Source organism: Dasypus novemcinctus, chromosome X, assembly GCF_030445035.2.
Source record: "Dasypus novemcinctus isolate mDasNov1 chromosome X, mDasNov1.1.hap2, whole genome shotgun sequence".
NCBI classification, from domain to species: domain Eukaryota; kingdom Metazoa; phylum Chordata; class Mammalia; order Cingulata; family Dasypodidae; genus Dasypus; species Dasypus novemcinctus.
In genome coordinates, this window is record NC_080704.1 from 126,034,177 (window position 1) to 126,049,019 (window position 14,843).

A 14,843-nucleotide genomic window follows, 5' to 3' on the forward strand; every position below is an offset into this window, starting at 1 on the left:
GGGTTATTCACTTTCTCCCCAATTATGTTTCTTTATGCTTGGATGGAGGTCTAATATAATTTCTTTCTTCATGCCTCAGCCCTTGTTCTTTTTTATGGAGGTGTCATATGTTTCCTAATTGGCATGTGTGTGGAAGAGAAGCAGGGTGCTCATAGCCTAACCTATCCTTTCTTCCTTTCTCTTGGGATACAGGCTGGTTCAATGGGCACACATTCTGCTCTGCTTCTCTGAGCCATTTGGAATCCCGGTGACAGAGAAAGCCTGCAGTGGTCCAATTCTGCCTGGGACTAGTTGCACTTTACTTCTGTCCAATTTTGGGTGTTCAATCTGTCCAGTTCTATTGTTCAGTATTATTAAGCCTACATGTCCACAGATTAAACCATATTTTTCAATTTATTTTTCCTAAACTTTTTGTTTTGAAGTTTCAAACTTACGACAGTTGCAAAAATATACCAAACTTATAATCCAATTTATTTTAATTGTTTCAGTAACAAAAGTAAAATTTTATTCTTCATGATATCTATGGTCTTAGATCAAAACAAGTACAGGGAAAAGATGCTATTTCCTGGGTGCCTTAATTTATTCCAGTAGGTTGTCATGAGAATTAAATTAGAAAACATAGTTAAAATGCATGTCAACAGCCCAGCTTATAGTAGATAACTTATAGATGTTATTTCTCAATCATTTACATAATAATACCTATTCAGTATTATCTCATTGAACCTAATATGAAACATGAATTCATATTAATATTAATATGAAATATGAAATTTCCAACATTCCCTTGGATCAAGCATCTTAGTAATAGAATACGTCAGTCTATTATTCATGGCTATATTTGAGTCTAAACATATTTTGAGAAAACCACAGAATCAGGGTTTGAAGGAAAACTAAGATGTTATTAATAGGAATTAATCTTTAAATAATAATGCCTTAAAATCCTAAACATTTTTCAACTAGAAAACTCAGATCATCTGGTCCAAAACCTCCCTTTAGTGATGCAGAAACTGAGGTCAAGAGAATCAAGGGATTTTTTTCAAGGTCGTATAGATACTAGCAGATGGGAACTATAATTCAGATCTTTTCACTGCACTATGTAGACTATAAATCAACTTCCATTAACAGTCAGGCTACTAAAAAGCTTTAGTTTTAGCTTTGCGCAGTGGCAGTATCGTAGCCAATGAGGTTTATCCGAGGCGCGATTATTGCTAATTGAAAACTTTTCCCAATACCCCGCCGTGACGACTTGAAATATACTCGGCATTTTACAACTGAAAATGGGAGGATGGCATCCAGCATCCAGGTGGAATCTGAGCCTCCTCTTGACATAAAGGTGCAATGGACACAACCAATCCAGTGTCCACATAGAAGAGGTGGCATTGGATTGGGAAAAGTGGACATAATGGACAAAGGGTATGGGGAAAGGCAGGAAGAGATGAGAGGTGGAGGCGTCTTAGGGACATGGAGCTGCCCTGGATGGTGCTTCAGAGGTAATCACCGGACATTGTAAATCCTCACAGGGCCTACATGATGGAATAGAGGAGAGTATGGGCCATGATGTGAACCAATGTATATGAGGTGCAGAGGTGCCCAAAGATGTACTTACCAAATCCAATGGATGTGTCATGATGATGGGAACGAGTGTTGTTGGTGGGGGGGGAGAGGGGGGGTGGGGGGGTGGGGTTGAATGGGACCTCACATATATATTTTTAATGTAATATTATTACAAATTCAATAAAAAATAAAAAAATTTAAAAAAAAAAAAAAAAAAAAAAAAAAAAAAAAAAATAAAAAGCTTTAGTTTTAAACTTCCTGGCAGAGGTTACCTTTTAACCAGCTGAAAATATTGCTCTAAATGATGGCTTATATTATATTTACCATCCTTCTGGATTAGGGAATATATGGTGGTAAATATCATGAGAAAAACACATCTTGATGATAATGATCATCCACATTTATAGTCTGGGTATTTGAATACCCTAAGTTGACCTATCATCTCTCCTAAGATATAGAGCATTTATAATGACTAAAAGTCAAACTGTGAAAATTGTGCCTTTCATTTTGCCACAAGGATCCTGGCCCAACTCTACTGCTGGCTTAACTGACTCCAGCCTCATGGCCTTTAATTGTGTATGTAACAAACCTCAGAAAATACAACCCCCCACAGTCTGCTCAACTAAACTATTTGTCAGCTAAAAGAAAAACTCCCAATGGTTATCAGCATCACTGAAGAAAATATAAAAAAACACCCAGTGAGATGATGTTGAAGATTATCACTGCAAGTCTAAATCTAACCTCATTCAACAGGCAAAACAAAATGATAATGAAGTGAACCATTGACCATGAGGTGCAGAGGTGCCCAAAGATGTACTTACCAAATGCAATGGATGTGTCATGATGATGGGAATGAGTGTTGCTGGGGGGGGGGGGAGAGGTGGGGTGGGGGTGGTGGGGTTGAATGGGACCTCATATATATATATATATATATATATATATTTTAATGTAATATTATTAAAAAGTCAATAAAATAAATAAATAAATAAATAATTAAAAAAATAAAAAGATTTTAAAATGGAAAAAAAAAGGTGATAAGTCTGACATCTAAAAACTGATATTTTTGCAACTTCTCTCCTACCATTTACTTCTCAACAAACAGAAGCACAGAGCCATCTTTCTGCCCTTAAATATATATAGGAAGGAAAATAAGTGATTAATTATATTTTGTTTGTTTTTTCTTCAAATTGGAGAACAGTAGTGTTTTTCTTTCCAAACTAATTATTTGTGGTAAAAATGGACCTAAATCTGTAGGTATTAATACCCACCATTTGCTACAAATTATACCATCTCACTAAGCAGGAGACTATGTTAACACTACATTCTTTGTTATTATGGCTATAAATGGTGGACTGCTGAGCTATGAAACTTGACAAAATTTGCTGTATATCAGAAAAAAAAATTCCTAAATATTTAAACATTTCAGGACTGAGATTTTAGGCATGTAGAAAAATTCATTCCTTATGCAGTCTTGTCAAACCACAAGGTAGTTTGACCTTATTCTTTGAGAAAAGCAGTAGAAAAATCAAAGTGAATAAAATATTAAATGTCATGGTGATTATGTGTGTGTAATCGTTACATCCTGTTCTAAGGAGAAAGCAAAAGGATTGGATCCCATTTCAATGACCTTCATGCTAACCTTGAGTTTTATATTGTAAGGCTTATCTACATGGAGGCAGATGGCCCAGAGCAAGACTGCGTTGCTAAATTAGAAACAAAGATTTCTATTTGAATAAAAATTCCATATAAAAGATATATTGCAGGGAAAGTTGCTGGACATTATATATCCAGCCACAACGCACTGAATGTACTGGGGGAGCGTGTAAACTACAATGTACTATTATCCGTGCAGTGCAGCAGTGCTCCAAAATGTATTCACCAAATGCAATGAATGTGCCACAATGATGAAAGAGGTTGTTGATGTGGGAGGGGTGGGGGTTGGGGTATAAGGGAATTTCTTATATTTTTGTAATGTAACATTTTTTGTGATCTATATATCTTCAAAACTACAATTAAAATTAATTATTTAATATAAAAAGATATTTTTTGAAAAGTAAAAAGAAAAGTAATTGTGATTGATCTCATTTTAGATTAACTGCTGCCATTTAATTGATGTGCCTATTGAACTTTGATAATACATGATTTCTAGGGTAGTACTTTACAAATATATATTTCTTAAGTATAGGTGTTTGATTCCATTTCCTTGGATGCTGTAAAATAAGATCATTAAATACTATGTTTGAAATTAAATTAAAAAGATATATTCACAAGCCTCTGCTTTTACAAGGGAATCTATATTTACAGAATTATAGGACTTTAAAGCCGAAAGGAGTCTGAGAATACATCTAGTCCACCCTGCTCGTTTTTGCAGATTAGGAAATTGAATCCCAAATAGGGGAAGCAAATTGCCCAAGATTAAATGGCTAATCAGTGGAAAAATCAAAGGTTTTTTGATTCTTAGTCCTGGACTCTTTCCATGAAATGTGTGGTGCCTCTCTTCTGCTAGAGAGGAAATATACTGGTATCATTAAGAACATAGGCTCTGGGGCTAAGCTTCATGAGTTGGACACCTTGTTCTATTGCCTTGCTAGTGTGTTATTCAGTGCAGTTCACTTAACCTCAGATTCTCAATTTGTTCATTATGAAATGGGAATCCTAATAGTACTAATTTCAAATGACTGTTTTGATTCAATGCCTTAAATAACATGTAAAGAGAGCCCTTAGAACTGTGCCAGACCCATAGTAAACTGTCAAAAATGTTAAATAGTATTTTCTTACTATACTTATATAGTAAATTACTTAATGAAGATAGTCTTTTTTTGGTAAATATTTAAGGAAAATATGTGAGTTTGGAAAATCTGAAAAGGAAACAATTCAGAAATGTCAACACAACAGCTAAAAAAGTGCCAGTGTTTTGGCAGAATTCTATTATCTAATGTCTAAAATCTTCATTGCTATGTCTGGTTTCTCAATATGTGCATGGTGTCAGAAGGGAAGCATCACTGTTTCCAGGTTGCTCTCAAATTCATCATGCCTGGTTGATATATCTTATAATAATAAAATAAATCATGCATTTTTATTACCACAGCATGATTCAGAATATTATCTGTAACTGACAGGCTTAGACAAATGCTAATCAAAGTGCTGGTCTGTGAGCTGTTTGTTATTGGTCTGCAATGAGATGTGGAGCTTGCAATAAAATGTAAATTAATGATGTCATTAAATACACTGCTTAGGCTTATGTGCATGTGTAAATAATATATATGTATGCATGGATATGTAATGATACATATCAATATATGTGTGTATATATATATATGTTTTTAGCAAGACCTTCTTGATAATGGAAATAGAACATTAATTCACTTTCTCGCACATTTGTCTAATCTTGAGGCAGAACAGTAAACACCTTATGGACTGACACCAATCTGTGGACTAACATTGTTCCTCAGACCACGTTTTGGTTATCCTGTTCTAGACCATGATCTTTAGGATACTTTAGCAATGGACTCCTTTTTAAATTATAATTGGCTCTTTCTAAAGGAGCTGGCACCCTCATAACCTTCCAGAATTGCACTTATGATTAAGTAATGTATTCTAATACAGAAAAGTTCATAATTGTCTAATAAGTCCATTACTATTTGATTTGTAGGACACAGTCCATATAACTCTGGAAAATTCCATTGAGTTTCCTTTTCGCTAGGAATGACAGCATTGCTCTTCTAGAAAAGAAATCTATAAATTCTTGCTTATGGCTATATTAAAGAAGCAAACATTAACCACATTTTTATTTCAATATCTGCCTGTTGTTAAATGGCATTTTTAAATTAAGCAGAAATGAAAACAAATGAAATGGAAAGCATGTGACGAGGACAAAAGAGATGGCTTTGTTTCTAACTAACTGGCATAGGTTTGTGCATCACCTACTCGTCTTTCCTATTTTTTAATTTCCTAAATAACTGTGATGGATGCTTTCTGCAATACTGGATTTCTGAATTAATTCTTTTTTTTTTTTTTTATTGTTTAAATCCCTTTTAAAATTTGTTTTTTGTTTTTTTTTTAAATTTTTTTATTTTTTATTGACTTTGTAATAATATTACATTAAAAATATATATGTGAGGTCCCATTCAACCCCACCCCCCCACCCCCCCTCTCCCTCCCCCAACAACACTCGTTCCCATCATCATGACACATCCATTGGATTTGGTAAGTACATCTTTGGGCACCTCTGCACCTCATATACATTGGTTCACATCATGGCCCATACTCTCCTCTATTCCATCAAGTGGGCCCTGTGAGGATTTACAATGTCCGGTGATTACCTCTGAAGCACCATCCAGGGCAGCTCCATGTCCCGAAGACGCCTCCACCTCTCATCTCTTCCTGCCTTTCCCCATACCCTTTGTCCATTATGTCCACTTTTCCCAATCCAATGCCACCTCTTCTATGTGGACATTGGATTGGTTGTGTCCATTGCACCTCTATGTCAAGAGGAGGCTCAGATTCCACCTGGATGCTGGATGTGAATTAATTCTTAATATCAATGTTTCAAACACCTAGAACAGCTATAGTTTTACCAGCACCCAATTAATGGTGGTTCTCTGACCTACTTATTCATTCCTGCTTTCTCTGGATGCTTTGTAGTTTCCCTCCTCAGATTTTTCTACAAATATCTGAACATAGGAAATAGGCAGAATGGGAAAACCCATAGTTAATCATGGAAAAGGAGCATAAGCCTTATTTATTTTCAGTATCAAAGATTTTTAAATTTAAGTATAGGTGTCTTGCATCTTGCAAGAAGAAAATGTCAGGAGCCTTTTGAAATAAAATGAGTATACAGAAGAATCTCATAAAATAGTATTCAGAGCTCAAAGAGGGCATGGAAATAATCTAATCTGGTGTTTCCTAATAAAATAGAAATACCACCTATGGAATGTGGAATGTTTTGGGTTGGTATTTAAAAACATTTTAATAGTTATCAATTTTAATAAATTTCATTAGAACGCACTATAACTAGCACATCATATTTTTTATCTCATTAATGTTATTTGCTACTAAAGAAAAATCTAAGTACACAAAATAGTTACTTTTTAATTTAAAGCAAGTTGTTAGGGAAATGATAATAGTAGTATAGATAGACTGATATGGTAAAAATCCTGAGAGTGATATGAAAAAGACTGAAGATTTAGAAACACTGATGGAATCTATTTCTCACATGAGAATATCTGAGGCCCAGAGAGAGGGAACAATTTGTCTAAGTACACAGTATGTAATTGGCAAAACTGAGTCTAGAATCTAAGTACAATGTTCGTTGCCATACTTTTCTTCCAATCTCACTATTTAAACAGAAGCATCAATTATCTGGATATTTTGTAACATCGTGTATTTGATGGTAAGTGAAGCTAGTATTGAGGATTTACTTAATATTGTAATATGTCATGATGATTGAATGAGCTCAATAGAGCTTCAGTCCAATATTGTTCTTACTTAGGGATGGTTGGTACTAACTCTAAAGATCTAAGGTCCGGAATCATCAACAAGCAGTTCTTATATTGGTAATAAAGCATTTTCACTAGTAAACATTTTTGTATGTTTGTTACAGCCCACTCCCATAAGAATGTAAGATAAATAAGGTGACCCTTTGTCCATTATTTTTTCATGGCTGTGTCCTCAGCACCTAGAAATGTCCTTTACATATAGTGAGTACAAAATTATTATTTGTTAGTTGAATGAATTTGAGGGATCACGAAGATATTGTAAACCCAGAAATGAAGTTAATATATTTTGAAATGTGCCCATGTGTTATTCATTCAACAGAATCATTTATTCACTGAACAAGTATTTCTGTAGTGTCTACAATAACCCAGGCACTGCTTTGGCCTGAAGTATATAAAACTGAATGAGACAAACATGTGTATCTCCCTTCAAATAACTCATTTTCTATGAGGAACAAGCACAAATGGCTGGGAAATATGATCAAGTATATTAAGTGCTACATGAGGTGTAAGTATAAGGTATTTTGGGTGGCATATAAAATGACTTCACCCAGACTAGAGAGTAAGGCAAAGCCAAGCCAAACTTGAAAGATGAATGCCAATTAGCTAATGACAAGTGGCTTATCCCTAATCATTAGTGCAGTAAACTCCAGAGAAAGTGAAAATATAATATGGGTAAAATTCTTTCCGTCTGACACTTACCTTTTTCCTTGAAGTGTCTCTGACCGATTTCTATCTTGTGTTGTATTTCCAAAGGACCTTGCTCTCTATTGAGTCCAACTGTGGTATTATCACAAGGAATTTCTCCTTCCAGAGATAATTTAATAAAGTCTACAATTAGCCAATATTTGTATACTTCTCTCAATTATAAAAATAACTTAGCATACTTTAATGATTGATAACTTATGCTACCATTGTTAAAAGGGAGAGTCAACAAACTACAGCCCACTGGCTACCAACTTTTAAAAAATATATCCATTTTTTATTATAGAAGTTGTGATATTAAAAAGCAATCCTGGATAATATGCAGAATCACAATACATCACCCTTCCATCAGCACCTTGCATTATTGTGGATCATTTGTTGCAGATTATGAAAGAACATCAAAATATTACTACTAATTATGGTCCATAGCTTACATTTGGTATATTTTTCCATAAACCTCCCTATTGTTAACACCATGTATTAGTATTGTAGTTTTGTTATACTTTATGAGAGAACACGCTAATATTTGTACTGTTAACCACAGCACATCTGTTTTTATAAATAAAGGTTTATTGACTCAACCATTCTCATTTGTTTAAATATTGTCTATGGCTGCTTTTGCCAAACAAGGCAGAATTGAGTAGTTGCAACATAAACCGTATATCTCACAAGCCTAAATATTTACTATCCTTCCTTTTACTGAAAAAATTAAATTTGCCAATCCCTGGTTTAGGGTTTAGTTTTCTCTTAAAAATAATAATTGCATTTTACATGGGAAAATGAAATTTACCATTATATTTGATCAATTTCTATATTCACTATTGGTTTTAAACATAACACCTTCCCTCTGAGTTTACTTTCCTTCTTACTAAAATACATTTTTCAAGAATTCTCTCAGTCAAAATTTTTGAAAACCTTTCTTAATTTTTGCATGTCTGAAAATGTCCTTATTTTGCCTTCATTTATAAATGATATTTTTAAAATTTTTATTGTCTTTTTAAAAGATATATAGATCACACAAAATGTTACATTAAAAAACTTAAGAGGTCCCCATATGCCCCACTCCTCTACCCCCTACTCCTCCCACATCAACAACCTCTTTCATTGGTGTAGCACATTCTTTGCATTTGATGAATACATTTTGGAGCACTGCCACACAACATGGATTATAGCTTACATTGTAGTTTACACTCTCCCCCAGTCCATTCAGTGGGTTATGGCAGGATATATAATGTCCTGCATCTGTCCCTGCAATATCATTCAGGACAACTGGACTTACTGGTTTTCTGCTCTGTGGTATGGTTTCTCTGTGAGTCCCCACCCACCAAGGGGGCAAGCATTCTATGTCCTATGGACATGGCCCAATCAAAGCCTTAATCATTATTTAATTAAGTAAAAGTAAAATCTCTGAATCCAATATACTCTCATACTCCCAGAGGAAAATACCATATTACAAACATAATCCAATATTTCTTTTTGGAATTCATCAATAATATCAAACTGCTACACCTAGTTATAGATTCATTTTTATTTGGCCTGTTTGGTTTTTGAAGTGCACCTTATATATGAGGAATTATGTCTTCAATTCAAGAAAATTTTAATCTATCTTCAAAAAGCCCTTTTCTGCCATTTTCTCCACTCTTCTCTTGGAGCTTTTGTCAGCTATTTATTGGAAGCTCTGTTTATCAGAAATTTACAGACAAATATTGGAAACTCTAAGTATTCTCCATGTCTCTTAAATTATCTGGTCTGTCTCTACCATGTCCTGCGTGTCAGAAATTTCTCCAATTCATTTATTCTTCATTCAACTCTGTCAAGTCTAGAGTGGTTTTTACTTATTTATTTATTTTTTAAATTTTCCACATTTTAGCAAATATTTTTGTCTTTATTTTTAAATATTACATTCAAAAAATATGAGGTCCCCATATACCCCCCATGCCCCTCACCCCACTCCTCCCCCCGTAACAACAATCTTCTCCATCATCATGAGACATTCATTGCATTTGGTGAATACATCTCTGAGAACCGCTGCACCTCATGGTCAATGGTCCACACCATAGCCCACACTCTCCCACAGTCCATCCAGTGGACAATTTATATGATGGATGAAAAAGGTGAGATCCTTCCAAGCCCTGGACTAAGGCTGTATCAGGCTATGCATCTTATGTGAAGAAATTTTAGTCCATCGCTGGTCCTACAACCAGACTTCCAGATGCCTATGCATGCTTCTAGACAAAGAACCTAGAACTTGTGTCAGGCTCATATTATTTTTTATCATAGATATTTTTATGTTTTTCTTTGTTTATTTAATACACCATAACTTGTGTTTGAAACAAAGAAAGAATGGAAGCACAAAGTCACTACACCATTGCAATCAGAAGTCTCTTTCCAGAAGTATTGTTTGTACTTGATAGAGATTATTTAAAATAAATGTCTTCAAGAATCTAAAGGAATAAAGTATATTAGTGACACTTAAGGCAACAATATTTGCTGTTAGGGGTTTAGGGGAAAGGAATGTGTAGGGTTCCTTTAATGAAATCAAATAAGCAACTGTAGACTTGAAGGATAGATACTGTCATGGTATATGTAACCCCCTATAGATTCTTCCACCTATATAAGATTTGCTTGAACCTCATTCTTTACCATGTGGACATTGAAAACCCCCCTGAAGCTTTTGAAGAATTTTGAGGAACATATATTCCCATGGTTGCCTTTGGTTTTGGACCCTTATTCTCTGTGTGTGTCCAGGTTCTATACATTCTGGACCAGACCAGAAAAAAAAATTTTTTTCTTGATTTCTACAAACAATTCAACCAAATTAAAAACCTATCAACATGCACACACACACACACACACAATGTGTGGAGATTTGGAAGGAAGGTTTACACTATGACAGTGAAACTATGTGCAAGTTGAATATTAGACACCTTGTTTTTATTTCCCAAACAAACACTCCATCTGGCCCTCCACTCATTTTCCCTCCCCCATTCCACTCCCCACCAGCAACTTCTAATCTACTTTCTATCTGCCAATTTGCTATTTCTAGTCATCTTTTATAAGTGATACCATGCAATATTTGCTTCTGTGTGCCTTGTTTATTTCAGAGCTTAATGTTTTCAAGTTTCCTTCATGTTGCCATATCTCAGGATTTCTTTCATTCTTATGGTTGACTATAATCCCTTTGTGTGGTGACACCTCTGTTTTTAAGTCTCTCTCTCTCTCACACACACACACGCAAATGAGTAAAAGTAAAATTTGGTAGGTCTGAAAAGGATTGGTAGGTTACATCATTGTCAATGTTTTGATTGTAATATTATGCTATAATTTTGCAAAATGTTAGCATTGGGGGAAATTGAGTAAAATACGCAAGACATTTCTATGTATAATATCTTACAACTGCATATGAATCTATAATAATCTCATCTATAAACAAGCAAAAGCAGACCACTTTGACATGAGGAGACTTCCTTCTGCTCCTTCAACCCACATAGTACCCAAATTTCCATCATCTTAGTGGCATCACACTCATTCCAGCTTCTTCTCATGGATAAAATAAACGCATTTTGTTCTCTGTATCATATAGAACAGACTGGCCACCAACTTTCATTATCTTGGCTCTAGCCCAAACCCATGTATTCAGTATCTTATTCTCCATTTGAAGAGCCTTACAAATTTCTTTTCTAAAGTTTTTATCACCAAGAAGAATTCTGACAGCAGCTATTTGATGTCCCAAAATGCGAGTGTTTCCTGCAACCCTGGAAGGGCTTTAAAAAACTTAAGTTCTGAGTGAGTTGTAATTCTGATATGCTGCTATTAGATGTTCTGCCTTTATGGCATTGCAGGGCAAGGTAAACAGATGATGGCAAGTGAGAAGTTTCAAGTCATTCCTTGGCATCTTGTGTGCTTAGGTATAGCTTAAATTTCATAGAAAAAAATGATGCCAGGGATGGGAAATAAAGGGAGAAAAATAGCATGTGCTCTGGATGCAGAGGCAAGAGATTCAAACAACTTATGTGGAATAGAAGAGGTGGCATGGAATTGGGAAAAGTGGACATGGTGGACGATGGGTATGGGGAAGGGCAGGAGGAGATGAGAGATGGAGGCGTCTTTGGGACATGGAGCTGCCCTGGATGGTGCCTCAGAGGTAATCACCGGACATTGTAAATCCTCATAGGGCCCACTGGATGGAATGGAGGAGAGTGGGGGCCATGATGTGGACCATTGTCTATAAGGTGCAGAGGTGCCCAAAGATGTACTTACCAAATCCAATGGATGTGTCATGATGATGGAAACGAGTGTTGTTGGGGGGGGAGAGGGGGGGTGGGGGGGTGGGGATGAATGGGACCTCACATATATATTTTTAATGTAACATTATTACAAAGTCAATAAAAAAAATTAAATTATAAAAAAAAAAAAAAAAAAAAAAAAAAAAAAAAACAACTTATGTGGAGATGGTAAGTGAAGTTTCATTTATTCATTTAACAGCAGCCAGTAGTCTAAGCAGAACTACAATAGATGGCGAGAAAGCTAATTCTCTGGGATATTTCTTTGGGAGTAGTGGAATTTGGATAAAAATATGTAGGACTTACTTGAGGGTTACTATGTGCCAAACCAATAATTCTTTTAAGCCTTTTACATGTATTAACTAACTCAATCCTCATGAAAATCTTAGAAAGTAAAAATTGCCATTATCTGAATTTTTGTATTAGGAAATAGATACAGAAATTGTTTAGGCAACTTGCCTAAAGTTACAGCTAGTACTCTATTTTTCTTTTCAATTTGAGTACTGGATTTCCTTTTTAATAGTTATGTATATTTAGGCAATTTGCTTAAATTCTTTGAATCAGAGTTTCCTCAACAACAAAATATGTTGTGTGGATTTAATAAGATACTAAGTGTAAAGGACTTAGAATAGTGCCAGACACAAAGCAAGTACTTTATGCACTATATTGTAGCTGTTATTATTATTGGTGGTGATATTATTTTTGTTGACAATGTTATTCTCTCTCTCTCCATTCCTGTCCTTTCCACCACTGCCACTTGAATGGAGAGAATCAGATGTGACCCAAAACTCACTTCTTCTCGAAGCCAAACTCAGCATGTAGATGCGTTGCCTTCACCCCAGCATGGGACATGACTACCGGGGATGAGCATCCCTGGCGCTGAGGGATTACTACCAAGTAACGGCTGATGATGTAACTAGAAAATGACCTTGAATAAAAGGGTCAACTCGGACCAGCAGAATATCTCAATCTACATGTAATACCAGGAGTTAAAAATCCTTTGTGACCTGAAACAAAGGGGGAAATGGAAAGGACAAATGAATTTGTATGACTATGAGTCTCCAAAAAGAGCCCGGAGGTTATCAGAGGGGTTGCCCTTATGCATACCTGAGCAGAGTCCCAGAGACAGCTAAAGTAGATACAACCTTAGGAATTGGTTCTTCTGAAGGCTACAGAGACCCACAGGTTCTATGTTCATGGCAGATGGAGTTCAGTGCCATGTCAGTGGCCCTACTTTGGAGTTTCTGCTTCTGTGTGATGGAGCTGGACTCAGATGTGATCTTTGTTCACAAGCCTCTCCTGTTACTTTTACCGGAACTGTAGTTAGTTCTGGGATTTAATATATACCCAGGGGACTGGAATCTCTGGACTGACCATGTGATAGCCAGGCCCTGAGCCTCAACAGACTTCAGCTCCTACACTCTGGTTTATTGGACTTACCCCACTCAGCTGACATGGAGGTGAAGAAGGTCAACCACCACATCAGGGAGCCAAGAGTGCCTATGACAGAAAGCAGGAGGATTGCATCCAGCCTCCATGTAGAATCTAAGCTCCCTCTTGATATAGATGTGGAGTGGATACAACCATTCCAAGGTCCACAGAATGAAGGAATATAGTATGGATTAGAGTGGACTTACTGATCTTCTATTCATGAACTATTGTGATTAGTAATCGAAGAAAATGTGGCATTGGTGTGGAGAAAGTGGCCATGGTGGCTGCTGGGGGTAGGGAATGGGAGGAAGAGATGAGATGTGGGGGCATTTTGGGGACTTGGAGTTGTCCTGGGTGGTGCTGCAGGGACAGTTACTGGACATTGTATGTCCTCCCATGGCCCACTGGGTCGAATATGGGAGAGTGAGGGCTATTATGTGAACCATTGGCTATGAGGTGCAGTGGTGCTCAGAGATGTATTCACCAAATGCAATGAATGTCTCATGATGATGGAAGAGGTTGTTGTTATGGGGGAAGTAGCAGGGTGAGGGGCATGAGGTGTGCATGGAGACCTCATATTTTTTTAATGTAATATTAAAAAAATAAAGACAAAAAAAACTCACTTCTGAGCCTTAATATGAAGGCTGCCTAAAAAAATGGTAGGAAGTTAGAACATGTCAAAATTAGTCACATAAAGGCTCTCATCTGGGTAATTAGTGATTCCACATTAGATTAAGCTTAGAATAAGTTAATGAAAATTAAGAATTTTTGTAAGACTTTTATTTAAAATTTTCTTTCTAAGAGGCTGTAAAAATCTTTTAAAAGATATATTTTCCAGGACCAATAAAACTATGAAAATGGGTGCATATCACTCAAGAAATTTCAAAGCAAAGCAACAACCAGATCTCCCTTATCAGACTGAAGCATATTAAAACACTGACAATATCCCATGGTGGCATGGATGCAAGGAAACAAGCACATTGTTGCACTTTGCAACCTCTTTGGTGAACAATTTAGAGGTATTTATTAATATTTTTAACATACAACTCCTTTTGCCCAGCTCTTCCCTTGCTAGAAATGTATCTTACAGCTATGATCACCAATTGTACAAATATTCCAATATGAGGCTATTTGCAGTATTGTTCGTATTTGCAAAAGCTATTTTTTTGTTTGTTTAAGCAAAAACAGCTTAAATATCCATCAAGCCATCAATATTGCTATGAATATGTGCAGGGCTTTCATAACAGGCATCCCTGCAGCTAAATTTGTCATAATAACTAAAATAAATTATTTCTATGGAATGGATTGTTAAATTACTTTATGAATAAAAATCACTGAGTTATTTCAATGGTTCTGTTGTTTTCATAATCCTTAG

The 14,843-nt window shown here is 35.8% G+C and overlaps 1 pseudogene; it reads left to right on the forward strand.

Annotated features, from left to right (window-relative positions):
* The first annotated feature begins 1,151 nt into the window (after positions 1-1,151).
* On the forward strand, positions 1,152-1,282 carry LOC111761584 (U4 spliceosomal RNA; annotated as a pseudogene).
* The last annotated feature ends 13,561 nt before the right edge of the window (positions 1,283-14,843 follow it).